This window comes from Lutjanus erythropterus, chromosome 15 (assembly GCF_056507025.1).
Source record: "Lutjanus erythropterus isolate fLutEry1 chromosome 15, fLutEry1.hap2, whole genome shotgun sequence".
Lineage (NCBI taxonomy): Eukaryota > Metazoa > Chordata > Actinopteri > Lutjaniformes > Lutjanidae > Lutjanus > Lutjanus erythropterus.
Genome location: NC_139331.1, coordinates 27,944,409 through 27,950,753, shown reverse-complemented (window position 1 = coordinate 27,950,753; position 6,345 = coordinate 27,944,409).

Sequence of the window (6,345 nt, the reverse complement as noted above, 5' to 3'; positions counted from 1 at the left end):
TTGCTTTCAGCTGGGGCCCAAAATACCACACGGACACACAAAGTTCACCAAGTCTGACTTAAAAAATTTGTATTCAAACCCAGAATACTGTACAATTAAAACTCTGTTCACTGTCACTGTAATCTGAACCCACACAAAGTTCACAAAGTCTGATTTTAAAAATGTGTGCACACTCAGACCCAGAATAATTCACACTTAAAGCTATTCACTGTTAGTGAAATCTGATCAAAACTTTACAAACTGGGCTACACCAACAAAGATTTAATCTTAGTTTAGTTCTGATCAGAGTGTTAATCCAGATTTAAGGTGAAACAGAGCTCTGTTGCTCTATTCTCTTTTCCGTAAATCCAAGTTTACTGACATAAACAAAAATTAAATAGAGTTTAATACATAGACATGTTTGCTGCCCTAAATTTAAATTAATTACCTAAATAAATAATAAAAAACTATTTGTGCTATCAGAACTTGGTATACATAAAAAGGGGGAAAACGGTTACAAGTTTAGTTAATATTACACTGTTAGCTTGCTAGCTACAGTAGTTAAGTTCACAAAACGCTACACTGTTTGATTGTGAGATAAAAAGTTAACAAAATGTTACATTGTTTTCTTGCTAACTGAAAAATTTACAACATTTTGCTTCATTTGCTTGCGAGATAAAAACGTTAATAAAATGTTACATCGGTTGCCAGTTAGCTAAAAAGTTAACAAGAATTTATATTGTTGGCTAGCAAGCTAAACATTAACAAAACTTCACATTGTTTGTGAGCTAGTTTAAAAGTTAACAAAATGTTGTATTGTTTGCTAGCTAGTTTAAAAGTAACCAAAATATCACATTGTTTGCTTGCTAGCTAAAAAGTTCATTAGCCTAGTTGTGAGGGCTTGACAGAGAAACTCTAATTCATCCTAGAGTAATATGGTCGACTCAGCCTGTCCCTTTTGTCTTTCTTCAAGGAACTGGAATATTTTGTTTATTCCATTTTAAAAAGGCAGCTATTTTAAAACCTAATCCCCCTCAAGTGTAACTTTTTTATTAATACTGGATCACATTTCAAATTGAAGTTTAAAGAGAAGTCCTTCATTTTGAGGTTATTACAAAGTTTGGTGCAACATAATTTAAGGTTAAATCATGATTTAATCATGTTTAAAACTTAATCCCTGTTGGTGTGACCACTCATTCTAACGTTACGTCACATAATGTTTTATGGCTTCCCATTCAATGTGGAGTGACTTAATCAAAGTTTCTTTTTTTTTTTTTTTTTTTTTGCATACCCTCAACAAACACTGGAGCAGAACCGGATATGTGCGAAAGTAATCGTTCACCCCTAAACAAGGATTAGCACATTGTATCCTAAATGACACATGACGCAAAGTTTTATCAGCTTCTCCTCAATACCTTTGAGAAAAAGTATGTGGACAGCAAACAAACACTGACAGGTCAGTGTGAGGGGGAGAAAGAGGTCAGCAGGAACTTCAAAAAGTGGATCAAACTCCAGGGGTCACGAACACACCCACTGTCAACAGCACATCCCACATTTATTAAAATTACTCATATAGCCTACATATTACAAGGAACAACTTATGTTATGTGTAGTTTGTTTATAATAATACAGTTTGTAGTCTCTAACGTCACTGTCTAGCATGTCTACACGTGGAAGAGAACAGCTCCTCCTGTTCTGTCTGATTTATGGCCACAACATCTGTCTGCACCATAAATCGGTCTTCTTTATGTTATGTTTGGCATACAAAATAAGATGCAGTTTGTAGGCCAGAAAGGCTGATGATAATCTGTGTATTGTGTGTTCATGTTAATCAAATCGGAGTGTAATCATCATTTAAACACCAACAAATCATCTGTAATCTGTAAACGATTTGTTGGTGTTTAAACGTTGCATATAAAACATGAAATATTAAAAAGAAAACGTTGTGTTGACTTCAGGCTTGCACACTGTTTATAAATTGTCAGTCTGCATGAATTGTAGTCTCAATTATACCACTGCTGTTTGATTGTTTCCCATCAGAGCAAGTGGAGCAGATGGCGAGTTGGCGCGGCGGCGAAAGCAAACACTCATAGTTTGTAGTGGTATTCCTGTTGAATCCAGCCCAGGCAAGGTACAGTAAGTCAATACAGCCACAACCACTGCACACATCAATTATTAATCAAAGGCTCTAATAGGAAAGCTTGTAGAAGCAGAGACACAGAGGCTTCAAGCTCGGGAGGCTTCTGTGTCAGGAATTCACCTCTGGTTCTTTGGATGGTTTGTTTAACGTAGTAAAGTGACACTTAACTGAATCTGTGGGTCAAAATTAAACACAAAAGCAATTAATTTGTCATTTGAGTTGTAATGTCTAGCAAGAGGGTCAGAGTAGGTCTGATTTACCCCTGAAGACTAATCAGTGCAGTATGCTCATCAAACCCCTCCTCTGCAAGCTAGTTAGCAAACATTTGTAACTTTTGGTTAACTTTTTATCTTCAACTTTTCAAACTTTCTAGCTAGCCTGCAAACGTAACATTAAAAAAAACAGCTAGCAAACAAACAATATAAGGTTTTGTTAACTTTTTAGCTAACTATCAAAGAGTAACATTTGTTAACTTTTTATCTGGCAAGCAAACAATGTAACATTGTTAACTTTTTAGCTGACTGGTGAACATTGTAATATTTTTTAACTTTTTGTCTTTAACTTTTCACTTTTTCTACCTAGCGTGCAAACAACATAACATTAAAAAAACAAATAATATAACGTTTTGTTAACTTTTTTTTTTTGTTAACTTTTTATCTAACTAGAAAACAGTAACATTTTGTTAACTTTTAAACTAACTATCTAAAAATGTAATATATTGTTTCACCAGGCATGGCTGTGCTGCGTTAAGGCCATGCCGCAGCAGTCACCAGGGCCATTCTAGACAAGACTTCCACCAGAAGTCCCGCGGCACGTTTCAGATGCGTCCCAGAAGCAGCTCGGTGCTCTGCTCCGCAGAAAATACACACCAAGTCTATTTTTGACGGCTGCCACGTCAATTAGCACATAGCAGATTGAACGGGCAGGAAGTCAGACACAGAAAAGGCAGGGAGAATCTGGTTAATTTTCAAAATAAAAGACCCCGTTCAGATGCATGATCATAAGAAAAGAAAAGAAACTATTTAACCACGTACCCTGCTTACCCGTGGTAGAAGCACAAAAGCAAGGAAAACTTGCACACTGTTTATAATTTGTCAGTCTGCATGAATTATAATCTCAGTTACACCACTGCTGTTTGACTGTTTCCCATTGGAGCATCGGATGGCGAGTCAGCGCGGTGGTGAAAGCAAACGCTCATAGTTTGTAGTTGTAGTCCTTTTGAATCCAGCCCAGACAAGGTACAGTAAGTCAATACAGCCACAACCACTGCACACATCAATTATTAATCAAAGGCTCCAATAGGAACACTTGTAGAAGCAGAGACACAGAGGCTTCGAGTTCAAGAGGCTTCTGTGTCAGGAATTAGTCTCTGGTTTTTGGTTTGTTTAACGTAGTAACTGAATCTTTGGGTCAAAATTAAACACAAATGTATGCACACTGAGTCGTGCACAAAGGTGATATTTGTACTGTACATTCTGACTTAACCTTGTGTAGCAAAATAACTTGAAGACCAATTAGTGCAGTATGCTCATCACACCTCTCCTTTACTAGCTAGCTGGCAAATGATGAAATGTTTTGTTAACTTTGTAGCTAGCCTGTAAACAATGTAATGTTTTGTCAACTTATCAGCTAGCTAGTAAGCAATGTAGCATTTTCTCAACTTTTTGGCTAGCAAGCAAACAATGTAATCAGTTATAAAATATTTATTTACTTATGTATCTATTAATTTTATTTTACTCTTAAAAAATAACAATATCAATATCATCATTAGTTTTATTTGTTTATTTAATTTTTAAATGTCCCATGAATTGTTTTGTTTGTTATTATCAGTAATACATTATTAACTTTTTACCAAAAATGTCTGATGTGTTCAGTACTTTATGTTTATGTTTAAAATTTGTTTGTCCTTCTAACTTTAAGTAGTTCTGCTCTCATGATTTAATAAAATAAAAGTGGCCAGCCATGACCTAAGCACGTGCAAAACATATATTTTTGTGGAAATGAATGCTTGAATTACGTATGTCTAGAACAGATGATGCATTACGTTACGCTTCACCATCCAATGGGTTCAGCTCAAAGGAATTTATAGCCTGGTCTTGAAAAAATATTGTTTAGGATTATTGACTTTTCCCTGCATTGATTCATAATCTTTTATGATGCATCTAAGAATCTTGCTGCAGCCCTGGTTCAGTGAGTAAAAGAGGGATTAACCATGACCTTGGGATGATTATCGTCTCTGCAGCTCATTACCACTACGCTTAAGTTGTAAACACCGGACATATTTCGCCCAGCAGCTGTTTGTTTCACTTACGTTTTTAAAGGCTGTTCCTGACAGGGGTAAGCCCTGAGAAAAAAATATGGCTCCATGGTGTCAGGGGTCCAGTGCTACACTTGTGGATGTTATGCGAGGGCAGAATGTTTACGACAGAATAAACAGTTATGGTCCTGACTGATGGTAGAGCTCGACATGTGAGAGTTTATCTTAAGAAATCTGTCAGAAAAAAACTCTCATGTATCACTAAAGTGGATTCAAATTCTCTGTATGCAGCTATAATAACCTGTAACTGGTGGCATAAACCCAGCTGAAAATAATGTTGCCTTTGAATTTTCATCTAAGGATAGCTTAGACAAAAGGAGCTAAATAAGGATTTCCTTAGGATGTTGTGAGGGAAAACCCTTTAATATTTACCCTTTTCCATTCTGATTAATCATCTGTATGTATGGTGTACTTTGTGTGTATTGTGAAGGAAGTACACCTCTAATTTCATTGTAGAACCTTTGTATAATGATAATCCTTTAATCTCTAAGTATTTGCCCTTAGCTACTTGACTACTGCTTTAAGCATTGCTGCAAGGTCCTTAGTAACAATTTTCTTAGCCATTTTTAGCCTTGATATGTGGATTCTTAGTCATTTTAGCATTGATATCTTCTCTCTTAGCCATTTTAAGCATAGATTCATTCAATCAGCTGTATATATATTGTATTTTGTGTGTATTATGAAGGAACTACAACTTTAATTTAACTGTACAACCCTTGTATAATGATAATAAATGCCACTGAATCCTTTCATCGCTAAGTGTTTGCCCCTGGCTACTTGACTATTTCTTTAAGCATTGCTAGAAGGTCCTCAGGAACCATTTTCCTCAGAAAATGTTCAGGGAACCATAACACTCCCTTAAAAGTTAAATCATCTGTGGCACATCAGACAATGACTGAATGTATGGTGGTTAAAGAGGAGGAGATATCAAGATGCATTCTTCAAAACAGAAAACCAAGAGTATAGATTTGACTGTCAGTTAGCCCTACCAACTTTGTGGTGAGCTAACGTTAACCAGATGAAAAAAAAACTCTGCTCTGATATATATATATGTTTTGATCTGGGAGATGAACAGACATTTTTTACTGCGCTGACACAGAGCTGCGTGCACTAAACAGCCGCAGACACCGGCGCTGCCTGGTTGGTGTAAAACACAAAGGCAGCTTAAAGGCGAGTCCTCAGGATTTCTGTGTAAAAAGAGCTTCTGTGGAGCCGACCGCCCTCCACATGAACTTCGCCATGTTTTTCGTTGTGTTAACGGCCACCTAGGCTGTAACTGGCTAACCTCAGTATTTAAAACACCTGTGTGATTATCAAAATGATCAAAAATACTAACTAAACACTAATACATACCAAATACAAAATGAATGGTAAAATATTAACAATATCTACAAATCAAATGGTAAAAAATGAAGTTTTTTTGATAACTCAGGAATGGAGAAGCCCTGAAGGCAGCATCTGTAATGGATGATGCTGTGAGTGAAGTGTAACCATGGTAACTGATGACTTGTGACAGCAACTTCCCTGTCAACAAAACTATATAGGCTTTATGCAACACTCTTAAATGAAGCTTAAGGAAATATTTTGCTTAGGGAGCAAACTTAAGATTTAAACTTAAGGTAGTTTATGCAGCCGGGCCCCCAGACCCTTCCTGAAAAAACACTCTCAAGGGTTACTTCACTGTACGGGAATGTGTGACGGACTCAAGGGACCATTTATAGTGACTTCTCAGCGCTCAGACGGGTTTTAAACAAACAAAAAGTTTATAGTGCATTTTAAAAAAATGAATCAATTAAAGAGAAATCGCAACAACATCAGATTTAAATAGTGACATTTCTCTGTGACGTTCCAAAACATTACGGTCTGCAGCCGGAGCGGCTGTTTTTCTTCCCGCTGCTGCAGCGGTTGA